Source organism: Chiloscyllium plagiosum, unplaced genomic scaffold (assembly GCF_037043375.1).
Source record: "Chiloscyllium plagiosum isolate Xiang-an unplaced genomic scaffold, Cpla_swu_hap1 HiC_scaffold_40, whole genome shotgun sequence".
Lineage (NCBI taxonomy): Eukaryota > Metazoa > Chordata > Chondrichthyes > Orectolobiformes > Hemiscylliidae > Chiloscyllium > Chiloscyllium plagiosum.
This window is the reverse complement of record NW_028270178.1, coordinates 44,998,009-45,012,217: the sequence shown is the minus strand read 5'-3', so window position 1 is coordinate 45,012,217 and position 14,209 is coordinate 44,998,009.

Sequence of the window (14,209 nt, the reverse complement as noted above, 5' to 3'; positions counted from 1 at the left end):
GATTAGTATACTCTTTCTTAGATTAGTCACCAACACTGTACACAATTGTCCAAGTATACTCTCACCAACACTCTATGCAACTGCTTAATGATGTCTCTACATCAATATTCAGATTCCCTTAAATGAAGTCCAACCTAACTTTAACTTTACAGTTACATGCATTCTTCCAAATACTATTCACGATAATTGCATTTACGAACTCATTGTGTGAGTTCTTACAGAAAGACTTCTGAAAATCCAAATGCACCACTTGTACTGGTTGACCATTGTCTCTGCTGCAAGAAACAATATCAAACAATTCTGAAGTTTGTCAGGTATGATTTCTTTGTCAGAAATAAATACTGATTCTCTGCAATGTTGCTGTCCATTTCTAAATGCCCAATATCACATCTTATATAGTAGATTCCAACTATTTCCCTACAGATGTAAAATTAATTGATTTGCAGTCATCTACATTATCTCTTCTTGCCTGCGTATATAATTGGATCATGTTTACTACCTTCCAGTTTTCTACAATGGCGTATGGCCTTTACAGGATCTACAGGAAAATAAAACGCAGTCATCGACAGTTCAATTAATATGCTGTTTTATTTCTGACTTTTTGATATGAAGTACATCTGGCCCATCAGACTTAGCAATGATTAACCTAGCTAGACTTTCAAATACTACGTTTTTGCTGACACGCATTGACTTTATGTCTTTTGTTCCAAAAGCCCCATGTGAACACTTGCTATACGTCAGAGATTTCCTGGAGCTTTCTCCATGAAGACAGATGTGAAGTAACTGGTTAGTTTCTCTGCCCTTTTCCTTTTCCCCCACAATAAATTCTCCTATACCTTACAAATTTCCACATTTGACCTTGCATTTGTTTTCTTTAGTATATGGATCGTAGATATAAGCAGTCTGTCTGTTTCCCGTTTGTTTGTATTCATGTTCTTTTTGATTTCCTTAACACTTTCTCCTTCCTTATCGTCGGAAAAGTAAATCTCTCAGAATGTTCAGGTTTCCACGATATCTGGAATTCTCCTGAAATTGCTTTCTTTGGTTTAATGCAATCTTTAATTTCTTACATTAACCATCATTGAGTCACCTTCCCTTTCTTTGATGTTTGTGACGTAGTGATATGTACGTATTTTTCAGACGTTGCAGTATTTCTATCAATAACAATCATTATTTAGCTCACACTAAATGTCATATAGTATTTTTCCAATTCACTTGACACTCTCGTTTCCGGGCTTCCATGATATTTGAGTCAAATGTTCAAAAATTGTATATTGCATGCAGACGGTGTGTAAAATGCAACGTATTAATGTCACGATTCCTCAAAAGCTGCTGAAGAACAAGATTATTAATTAGCCCTTGTGACTACACAACACCACGCCCGAAATTACCTGATCTCTAGTTTGATCAACAACATACTCTTCAACCTACCTCATATACGTTTATGAAATTTACTTTTCACAGCATTAACAATCATTTAGTTAACGCAGTTTAGATGCAATTTTAGATCATCCAGTATTACTGCAACACTGAAAATATTTGAATATCTAATTTCCAGAGCATAGAATGCTTAAAATTTGCACAAATGTTTTGGTTTAGGTATGTAAGACACCAATGTGTGTTCCTCCTTGTTGTTTACAAGATCGACGCAAACTGATTCTGAAGACGCTGAGGGATGTGGTCTGTGGTGTTATTAGTGACAGACGTGGTCAAGACATTGGGGAGGCTCACCCCGATGCTGAGATGATCCGAAGAAATGCTCATCAATACAGGAGAAGCATCAATAACCTTCCCCGCTCTGTCAGGATGAGGGTCACCGTATTCTCTCTATTCCCTCACACTCACTGTGTATCTGTTATATTCCTGATGAAGGGCTTTTGCCTGAAATGTCGACTTTCCTGCTCCTCGGATGCTGCCTGACCTGCTGTCCTTTTCCAGCACCACTCTGATGTAAATCTTGTTTCCAGCATCTACAGTCCTCACTTTTGCCATATCTGTTATAGCACCTACACCCGAACAAGGCCCTTGCTACACCACTCTCACTATTGCATGCAATACTCTTTTTCATTCACTCTCTCTGTCACTGAAAGCAAATTGAGTTTGAATTTATAGTTTTGCCAAAATCGAACCAGTAAGGCGATTTAAAAATGTGGACATTGTGAAAGTTGGAGAGAGAGTAGATGCCATCGAGACGGAAGAAGCCTGTGGATCATCCATCTTTCTCTGCAAGACACTAGAAAATACTCTCTATCAAAGATGTTTGTTCATATGAAACTTATTCACAGTAAACAGAAATATGACGACCCAGGGAATTCAACAGCCGGAAGAGTGAGATCACAAAGGATGGCTGTGGCTGTGTGGCTTTGAAATTAAGTTGATGTAATCTTCATAAGTGTCTTATTGAAACAGCCTAATGTTATTTAGTTGGAGCCTGATAATCAGCAGTTGTGGTGGGGATTAGATTTGTGAATACTTGTTGTGTAATGTTCATTTTTAGAGTTAAAAAAATAAATTGACATCATTTTCTTTTAATAGTGAAATGTGGGAGTTCTCTGTTACTCATATTCTAATAGGTTATGAGGCGAGGTGAGCTTTCCTGGGTGTTCACTTTTATTAACAGAGGGGTTCACCGCCATGTTGTAACACTTGCAAAGACCAGCAGGGAGCAACAAAAAATAAATAAGGAGTTAGAAAATTAAATATGAGAGAAAGTAAGCCAATCTTGTAAAGAAAGATTCTAAGAGCGTGTTTCAATACATAACCGGCAAACGAGAAGCAAAAATGGGCATTTGATCACTAGAAATTGACACTGGAGAGATACTAGTGTGGAACAAGGAAATGGCTGAGGAGCTGAATAATTACTTCGCGTCAGTCTTCACGGTGGAAGACACGAGTAATATCCCAAAAATTGAAAAGAGTGAGTGGACAGATCTAGGTATGGTGGCAATCACCAAGGAGAAAGTGCTGGGAAAAACTGAATGGCCTGACGGTAAGTAAATCACCTGGACCAGATGGACTCTAATCCAGAATTCTAAGACAGATAGCTGATGACACAGTGACGGCATTGGTAGTGATCTTTCAGGAGTTGCGCGAATCAGGGAGATTCCCAGAGGACTGGAAAATCGTTAATGTGATGTCCCTTTTAAAAAAGGGAGTAAAGCAAAATACGGAAACTTACAGACTGACTAATCTAAACTTCGCTGTGTGTAAGATCCTGGAATCCATTGTGAAGGATGAGATTTTTTAATAGTTAGAGGTGGATGGTAAAGTAGGACAAAGTTAGCATGGTTTCATCAAGGGGTGGTCATGACTGGAAAATCTGCTAGAAAACCTTGAGGACGTAATGAGCAGCTTCGAACAAGGAAAGCCAATGGATGTCATCCACCTGGACTTCCAGAAGGCCTTTGACAATGTGCTGACAGGAGGCTACTGTGTAAGGCAAGGGCCCATTGTGTTCGAGGCAAGGTGCTAGCATGGATAGAGGTTTGGCTGTCTGGCCGGAAGCAAAGAGTGTCGATGAAAGTGTCCTTCTCAGGTTGACAGTAGGTGACCAGTAGTGTTTCATAAGGCTCAGTGTTGGGACCACAAGTTTTCACTTTATACATTACGATCCAGGTGAAGGAACTGAAGACATCCTGGCTACATTTGAAGATGATACAATGATAGGTGTAGGGACAGGTCGGCTCAAGAAGGATTTGGACAGATTAGGATAATGGGCAAAGAAGTGGTAAATGCAGTACAAAGTGGGAAATTGTGGGAACATGCCCTTTGGTAGAAAGAATACAAACATGGACTACCTTCTAAATGGGGAGAAAATTCAGATGTCTGGAGTGCAAAGGGACTTGGGAGTTCTACTCCAGGACTCAATCAACGTAAACTTGCCGGTATAGTCATTAGTTAGGAAGGCAAATGCAATGACGGCATTTATTTTGAAAGGATTTGAATGTTTAAGCAGGGACGTACTTCTGAGGCTCTATAAGGCTTTTGTCAGACCATATTTGGAGTAATGTGCGCTGTTTTGAGCCCCATATCTCAGGAACGATGTACTGGCCTTGGAATGGGTTCAGAGGAGGTTCACGAGAATAGTCCCAGGAATGAAAAGCTTAGCATATGAGAACGTTTGAGGACTCTGGGTCTGTTCCTGATGGAGTTCAGAAGGATGAGGGGGATCTAATTGAAGCATACAGAACACTGAATGGCCTGGACAGTGTGGATGTTGAGAAGACTTCCATTGGGAGGAGACTCTAAGACCTAAGGACACAGCCTTAGAGTAAAGGGAAATCCTTTTAGAATGGAGATAAGGAGAAACGTCTTCAGCTCGAGAATGGAGAATCTATGGAATTCATTTTCACAGAAGGCAGTGGAGGTCAGGTCATCGAGTATATTTAAGACAGAGATAGATAGGTTCTTGAGTATCAAAGATATCAAGGGTTACAGGAGAAATCAGGAGAATGTGGTTGAGAAACTTGTCAGAAATAATTGAATGGTGGATCAGACTCGATGGGTTGAATGACCGAATTTCACTTCCTATGTCTGATGATCTTATGGTCGTAAGCCGCAGCCAATTGCTTCCTCTCTATCACTTTGACCCTCCTGACAGCAAAGTGCGAGAGTAAAAATTCCCTGAGTCATCTTTGCCAAACATGGAGGATTCCTGTTGAGGATTCTTGGGAATCGCTCCACTGCTCGAAGGAAAGGAAATTCTGCCAAATCCAACTGTTCCAGAAAGAAGTCTCATACCTGCAGTTTGTTGAGTAGAATAATATCGGAGACAGAATAGCAGTTGGGACACATTATCACTTTTCCATTTGATATGAGTTCAACTACTATGCAACTCTGGAAACCTTTCCTTATTCTTTTTCGTCTTGAAACATGTGCATTTGTGTATGCGTCTGTACGTGTGTGATTCTGTGTCTCACATTTTTCGGGAAAATGACCTCGGTTACACTTCAAACCTATTGTAACCAGTGGATAAGTGGGGCTGGAAAAGGAAACAGTGACCCTCCAACAGTGGTCGGAGCAGGAATGAGAAATTCTCAGGGGGCTGTTCAAATGGGAATTCTCTTCCCCCGAAGTTTCATCCCAAGATGGCAGCTCATCACCATCACATCCAGCGTAATTACACATGGTGCATAATTGTTGGCCTATCAACAACTGCTACATTCCATGAACAATTTAAATATGATAAACTGCAGCAGAATTAATTGGATGGGAACAAGACTGATAGATAAATCCCTGGTACCTCCCAGAATTGTCCTGCCTGTGCATTTTGACTTTGTGCAGTTTCCGAGTATGTATTCAAAGTTGAGTTTATTCAACATTTGACTACATGTGAATGGAGGAAAATTGTGGACAGACAGAAAAGTTCCGCGGAGACCACACTCAGATCAGCCATGATCTTACTGTCTGGCCGAGCAATGACAAGATGTCTAATGACCCACTCCTGCTCCTCAGGTCTCTGTTCCTATGTTCCATTCAGTCCTGACAACCACCTGAACAGGAGCAGATAGAGACCACTTGCTCCAAATACCTGGTCCGCAGTAACACAGGATACCATTCAGTAATTAACACTGCGTGGTTTGGTGTGGGTTGGAAAATGTATGGCAATTCCAGGCTGGGTACGGAAGAGGCCTCCTATCTCTTTACAGAGTGTCTCCTCTCTGCAACTGGCGTTTCATTTGTTGGTCATGTTGCAGACCCAGATTCACTGTGAATATCTGGCCCATATCTCTCCCAGAGATGGCTCACAGAATATATGTCTGTCCCTGTCCTCAATATTCAATAACAGCACTTCCAGGAAAATTGCAACCATTTATTTTCCAAAGACAGAATACGAGAACAAAAGAAACAGGAGTCGGTAGTTCGGATGCCCACGCCATTGTATGCGATCATGTCTGACCGATTGTTGGCATTAACTCCATTTTAATGGCCAATTCTTCACATACCCTCAGCTCTCTGACAGGTCAAAAATCCATCGATGTCCTCGTTAAATACTTGCAGTGATCTCGCTCCCCTAACTTTCTAGACCTGAGAATTGCTGACATTCACTACCCTATATGAGAAGAAAACACTCTGCAGACAGACACCATCCTATTAACATTAACAGATGGGGTTAACTGATCTGCTCAGGTTTGAGGGATTGACCCCGATATCAAGGCAGGATATGATTGAAGATTTTCTCCTCAGAAGCACTTAAATATCCAGAATCATGCATCCCGAATAAAAAGAAAATAACAAGCCATGGAATTTATCACCTTCTCAGTGTCTGTGTAGAACAAGTGTAGGAATAAGGAAAACAGGCATAGGAAGGGAACTAACTTTATCGTTTTTCTTCTCTCACCGGATGTGTGCAGCCCTGGCCAGACGAGCATGTTATATGGATCTTGAACTGAGTGACTGGTTCAGCTGTTCCACAGGACAGTAAAGAGTAAACCACATTGCTGTGAGTTTGCACAGACCTGACTGGGGAAGGATAACCCATTGATTTCTTTGAAGGACATGATGCAAGCAGATAGGCTTTTTCTCACAAATGATGATAGTTTAATTTCAATTACATTAATTTCCTTTTGAGATATCAACAGACTATTATTCTGTGCCTCGACATTATTTGCAATGTCTAAAGCCGCATGCAGTGTCTGCCCGTCTGACGGATTCTGTGCAGTGAACAAGTTCAACATACTCAAGCGCAATTATTTTGCAATTAGCATGTAGTTAGAAGGGACTTGATAACGTGTGTCCAGATTTAACAAAGGCACAATTGATTGCTTATTCAGAAGATGCATTGAGGCAAAGAAGGAGATGTAGATATCATGATGGTGGTATTGGACAGTATTCGTGAGTGGGGAGGATATGGAAATGTACATCTGTGCAGGGCTCGAAGGATTATGGAGTTTGAGAACAGTCTGGTTCTCCTCGCATATTGGTGAGTAATTTGTCATAAGTAATTTGTTCGATACAATTTGTGAGGAATGGAATATTTCATTGGAATTGAAAATGTTAACGTCCACCTTTCTAAATTTTAAATAATATCGGCAGCAATTCAGTTTACCCTGGCTTAATGAACAGATAGAATGACTTACCAGGAACACCAACTATAGCAAGGATGGGATAGTAACATGCAGAGGGAAGAGTGGGCAAGGAGAAGCTGGATAGTGAACAGTTATCTTGTATGACGTCATGACTTTAGGAAGAGGGAAGCCACATGTTAGAGATTTGAAATAGTGACCGGTGTTTTGGACCCAGAATTGTGCTCCTTCCTCATCTCTGGTGTTCAGTATTGATATCTACTCGAGATCCTTCATAGTGCAGAGTGTGTTTGCAGGATTTCTTTCCCTGATATAGTAGACTACGGAGAACAGCAATTTAAACCGGACAACATAGCCAAGCAATTAAAGATATTCATAGTTTATCTCAATGGCACAGCGAATGCACTCAACATCCTATAGTTGAGTTAATAACTTGTACTTTCTTTCAATGAGAAATGTCCCCTGTATAATTTGGTAATGTGAACCAGAATTTGATAAATCAATATACTTAAAATAGGACCCAAAATCTGGGCATGGTTTAGGCCTTGTGTAGTGGTTGTGCCCACGTTTCTGAGCCGGAACTCTGAATTCGATTCCAGTTCATGAACGTGTGGTCGTGCCCATATCTCTGGAGAAGGTAGTGTGTTTTCATGTCCTGTGGAGGTGTATCACAGCATGTTAAAACAGGCTGAAGAACAAACACACAGGAGCATTATGTATCAGCTTTAGAGGCTAATGGTGATTGATAGCAGTGACCCTATCACTGTGCCATAAGTTCTAATTTCAATTCCTACAGAGCTGTTTCACAATATATCTGAACAAGTAGATTAAACGTTTTTGGAATCGTGCGTTGTTGGAGAAGGAAGAGGTACGACTACTGAATTTGAGAGTTTAGATCAAGGATGACTGAAAGCACCACCATTCGTCTTGATTGGAGTTACATTTACACTTTCTAGAGGTTTATAAAATTATGAAGGGCATGGATAGGGTGAGTGGTCAAGGTTTCTTCCTCCCAAGGTAGGAGAGTCTAAAACTAGAATGCATATGTTTAAGGTGGGAAGAGAAATATTTGAAAGACAATGAAGAGCAACTTTTTTTGCTGCAGAGGATGGTGCTTCTATGGAATAAGCATTTAAAATGCAACTGGGTGGCTTTATGATTAGTGGGACATGGGCCAAATGCTGGCAAATGGGAGTGGATTAATTTAGAATATTTGGATGGCATGAGCGAGTTGAAGAGTTTGTTTCCCTGTTGTACATCTCTATGAATCACTGATTTAATTAAAGAAGGTCTCTTTGTAATCTTCAGTTGTTTTTCATTGTACAAACACAGTCCACTGTACACCCAAACTCGATGTCATCCATAAATTTGCGAAATATGCTTTCTATAACTCTCATCTAAATAATTTATATAAATGACAAACAAAAGTGGACCCAACAATTTTGCCTCTGGATCATCACTGCCCACAGGCTTCCAGTTCAAAAAACAACCATCCACCTCCACCCTGTCTCCTGCCATTAAACAGATTTGCACAGAACATACACGCAATCACACACGCATATAGAGACACCGATGCAACCATGTCTTTAGGACACAGGTTAGATTAAAACCACGATCAAGAGTTACAGTGAGAAGGTGGGAAAATTGTGTTGATAAACACACCAGACAGGATCAAACTGCAAAGTAGACCTGATGGGCCAAATGGTCTAATTCCAATTTCCTATGCTCTGTGGCCTTAAGGTGTCAGGATTATTTTCCAAGGATGCAGTAGAAGCTAAGTTTGATAAATACTTGACTGAACAGTCAATGGGACTGTGGAATACGTTTGAGGGGCTTAATCGTATATAGAACAATACAGCACAGAACAGGCCCTTCGGACCACGATGTTGTGCCGAACATTTGTCCTAGCTTAAGTACCCATCCATGTACCTATCCAATTGCCGCTTAAAGGTCACCAAAGATTCTGACTCTACCACTCCCACAGGCAGCGCATTCCATGCCCCCACCACTCTCTGGGTAAAGAACCCACCCCTGACATCTCCCCTATACCTTCCACCCTTCACCTTAAATTTATGTCCCCTTATAAAACTCTGTTGCACCCGGGGAAAAAGTTTCTGACTGTCTACTCTATCTATTCCTCTGATCATCTTATAAACCTCTATCAAGTCACCCCTCATCCTTCGCCGTTCCAACGAGAAAAGGCCTAGCACTCTCAACCTATCCTCGTACGACCTATTCTCCATTCCAGGCAACATCCTGGCAAATCTTCTCTGCACCCTCTCCAAAGCTTCCACATCTTTCCTAAAGTGAGGCGACCAGAACAGCACAAAGTACTCCAAATGTGGCCTAACCAAAGTCCTGTACAGTTGCATCATTACTTCACGACTCTTGAATTCAATCCCTCTGCTAATGAACACCAAAGGCCTTCTTACAAGCTCTATCCACCTGAGTGGCAACTTTCAAAGATCTATGAACATAGACCCCAAGATCCCTCTGTTCCTCCACCTCACTAAGAACCCTACCATTAACCCTGTATTCCGCATTCTTATATGTCTTTCCAAAATGGACAACCTCACACTTGGCAGGGTTGAACTCCATCTGCCACTCCTCAGCCCAGCTCTGCGTCATATCTAAGTCTCTTTGCAGCTGACAACAGCCCTCCTCACTATCCACAACTCCACCAATTTTCGTATCATCTGCAAATTTACTGACCCACCCTTCGACTCCCTCATCCAAGTCATTAATAAAAATTACAAACAGCAGAGGACCCAGAACTGATCCCTGCGGAACTCCACTTGTAACTGGGCTCCAGGCTGAATATTTGCCATTTACCACCACTCTCTGACTTCGACCGGTTAGCCAGTTTTCTATCCAATTGGCCAAATGTCCTTCTATCCCATGCCTCCTGACTTTCCGCATAAGCCTACCATGGGGAACCTTATCAAATGCCTTACGAAAATCCATGTTTACTACATCCACTGCTCTACCCTCATCCACATGCTTGGTCACCTCCTCAAACAATTCAATAAGACTTGTAAGGCAAGACCTACCCTTCGCAAATCCGTGCTGGCTGTCCCTAATCAAGCAGTGTGTTTCCAGATAGTCATAAATCCAATCCCTCAGTACCCTTTCCATTACTTTGCCTACAACAGAAGTAAGACTAACTGGCCTGTAATTCCCGGGGTTATCCCTATTCCCTTTTTTGAACAGAGGCACAACATTCGCCACTCTCCAGTCCCCTGGTACCACCCCCGTTGACAGTGAAGACGAAAAGATCATTGCCAACGGTACTGCAAATTCCTCTCTTGCTTCCCAAATAATCCTAGGATATATCCCGTCAGGCCCGGGGCACTTGTCTATCCTCATGTTGTTCAAAATGTCCAACACATCTTCCTTCCTAACAAGTATCTCCTCTCGCTTACCAGTCCGTTTCACACTCTCCTCTTCAACAATACGGTCCCTCTCTTTCGTAAATACTGAAGAAAAGTACTCATTCAAGACCTCTCCTATCTCTTCCGACTCAATACACAGTCTCCCACTACTGTCCTTGATCGGACCTACCCTCGTTCTCGTCATTTTCATGTTTCTCACATATGCATAAAATGCCTTTGGGTTATCCTTGATCCTATCCGCCAAAGATATTTCATGCCCTCTCTTAGCTCTCCTAATCCCTTTCTTCAGGTCCCTTCTGGCTACCCTGTATCCCTCCACTGCTCTGTATGAACCCTGTTTCCTCAACCTTATGTAAGCCTCCTTCTTCCTCTTTACAAGACATTCAACCTCCCTCGTCAACCAAGGTTCCCTCACACGACCTGCCTGACAGGTACATACATATCAAGGACACGTCGTATCTGTTCCTTGAAAAAGTTCCACATTTCCACGACAGACTTCCCTGACAGCCTATGCTCCCAACTTTTGCTCCTCAGATCCTGTCTTAAAGCATCATAATTGCCCTTCCCCCAATTGTAAAACCTACTCTGTTGCACGCACCTATCTCTCTCCATAACCAAGGTGAAAGTCACAGAATTGTGGTCACCGTCACCAAAATGTTCACCCACTAACAAGCCCATCACTTGTCCCGGTTCATTACCGAGTACCAAATCCAATATGGCCTCCCCTCTGGTCGGACAATCTACATACTGAGTTAGAAAAGCTTCCTGGACACACTGCACAAACACCGCCCCATCCAATCTACTTGATCGAAAGAGCTTCCAATCAATATTTGGGAAGTTGAAATCGCCCATGACCACTACCCTGTGGCTTCTGCACCTTTCCAAAATCTGTTTCCCAATCTGTTTCTCCACATCTCTGCTGCTATTGGGGGGGTCTATAGTAAACACCTAACAAGTTGACTGCACCTTTCGTATTTCTGACTTCAGCCCATACTACCTCCAAAGGCAGATCCCCCTCGAACTGCCTTTCTGCAGCCGTTATACCATGTCTAATTAGCAACGCCACCCCTCCTCCTTTTTTACCACCCTCTCTAATCTTACTGAAACATCTGCAACCAGGAACCTCAAACAACCATTCCTGTCCCTCTTCTATCCACGTTTCCGTGATGGCTACAACATCGTAGTCCCAGGTACCGATCCACGCCTTAAGTTCACCCACCTTATTTCTGATATATGTTTGTTCCTATTTGCTGTGCCCTTGTATCTGAAAAGTGGAGGTGACTTGCTGTGAGGTTAACACGCTTTAAAATGAAAGGGTTCTCCCTTTTCCATTTGAGATAACGTTGTTCCTTTCTCCTTTGGATTGTGTAATCTGTGGCGTTCTCATCCCCCGGGGACAGTGAAGTCTGGGTCATTGAGGATATTTAAGGCTGGCCTTGACTGTCCTTTGATGGACAGGGGAGGGAATGTTTATTGGGAGCAGACAGGAGAGGGCGTGGTCAGCTACAGTCAGACCAGCCATGATGTTTCTAAATTAAGCAATAGGCTGGAGGTTCCGAATGGCCAACTGCTGCTCCTGACTCACACTCTGTTCTGTCAATTTGCCCTCACGACTGTTACAGAGGGAGAAAATGATACCATTCAACTAGTCAGCATCGTGACAACGCAGTAGGAGAAGGCCATAATGCCCATCCATGGGGTTACATAAGAATAGAATGAAGTACACAAGTCATTCTAGTAAATTACATAGCATAGGAGGACGCCATATAACACTCCAGGCTTTTAGGCAGGAGCAGGGGCACCCTGGGTAGCTGTCAGGAAATACAGAGTAGAGATCATTATTCATTTTGTGTTTGGAAAGCTGTAACTAGTAGAATACTTCAGGGATCTATATGAGGTAATCACAAAATACAATCCATACAAATAAATTGGATGAAGGGGATGGAGCTCAGTTTGCTCATGTTCCAGGATAGTCATTCCATAAGATGTCAAATGGAGACAGAGCGTCTGAAATTGGACACAGACAGCCGGAGGGCAGAGCGTCTGCAATGAGAAACAGACAGGGGAGGGGCAGAGCGTCGACAATGGGGTACAGACCCGAGTAGGGCAGAGCGTCTGGAATGGGGTACAGACAGAGGGAGGGCAGAGCGTCTGCAATGGAACACAGCCGGGGCGGGCAGAGCGTCTGCAATGGGATACAGATGGGGAGGGCAGAGGTTTGCAATGGGATACAGACAGGAGGAGGGCAGAGCATCTGCATTAGGATACAGACAGGGGAACGGCAGCGCGTCTGCAATGGGATACAGAGAGGGGGAGACCAGCGCATTTGCAATGGCATACAGTCAGAAGACGGCTGTGAGCAAAACTTCAGAAAAAAAAAATCAGTGCAATGTAGGCGATGGGAACGTTTTGTTTTGTGGAACAGACAAAACAGCAGAAAATAATTTAAATGCAGGGAGAATGCAGAACTCAGTGGTACAGAGGGATTTGTGTGTCTTCGTACATGAATCACATCAAATTACTCTGAAGATGTTGCAAGTGATTTGGAAGGGAAATGGAATGATTCTGTTTCGTGCACGGGGTGTTGGGTATGGTCTAAGCCATGTTTTTTGCATCAGTGCAGGGCATTGCTGAGATTACATCATATGCACTATGTGTAGTTATAACTGCCTAAACTGAAAAATAATGGGTTAGAAACGTTTCAAAGATGTTGCTCTTTACTCGTTCTTAGGATGAAGGCATTCTGTTATGAAGAATTAAGAGTTCAGCCTGAGAATGAGAGATGTTTTATTGAACATATAAGATCTTGAGAAGAGTGTATTTGGTGAATATGGATGGATATTTCTTCTTGCGTGGGAGAATAAAACTGGGGAAGTAATTTAAGAATTCGACAGGTTCAAAGGAAAGGTCATTGGACCGAAAAATTGAACTTTGATTTCTCTTCATATAAGCTGTCAGACAGGCCGAGCTTTTCCAGCAATTTCTGTATTTGTTTAAGAATAAAACACACTCATCTTAGCACAGATATTGTGAAGAAACGAAACGCTTATTTTTACATTATGCAGGCACATACTAACACATCTTCAGAACAAGTAGGGTCATTTAATGTTAATGAATTGATTCTGTGTACAACAACAGAAATAATACTGGAATCGAGAATGTGCTGGAGTCATATAGATCGGACAATGTTCAAGGAAAGCTCACATAGTACAGTTTGGGGTCAGATAACGTTACTGATTTAACTTACAGATGGAAACATGTAGCCTATCTGTGAAGGAACAGTCGATTGCTCCCTTTCTGTTTCCCTGTCGCTCAACACAGCAATGTGTTGGAGTGAAATTAAAAGCCTAGTCGCCTTTCCCGCTCATGGAGGATTCCTGATGAGGATTCATTAGAATCTCCCCACTGCCTGAAGCAAAGCAATTCAACCAAATCCAACTGTTTCAGGAAGAAATCCCATTGTCAAAAGGTTGTGCGAGCAGAATAACTTCAGAAGTAATTAATCAGGCTCGATAGTGTGGGGAACAGGCAAGTGATTCTGGCTGCAAATAGGAATCCAGGATGGTGTATAATCTCCTACGTCCAGGATGTGTTGGAGCGGCTGCAGAACGTTCCCACAGGGTCAGGGAACAGCCAGAAGTCTTTGTGCACATTAGTAGAAATGACACATGTAGAAATAGTGATGAGGTCCTGCAGAGTGATTATATAGAGCTAGGAAAAAGGGTAGAAGACTGGACCACGATAGTGGGTAATATCTGGTTTACTTTCAGGGCTCCGTGCTCGTGAGGGTAA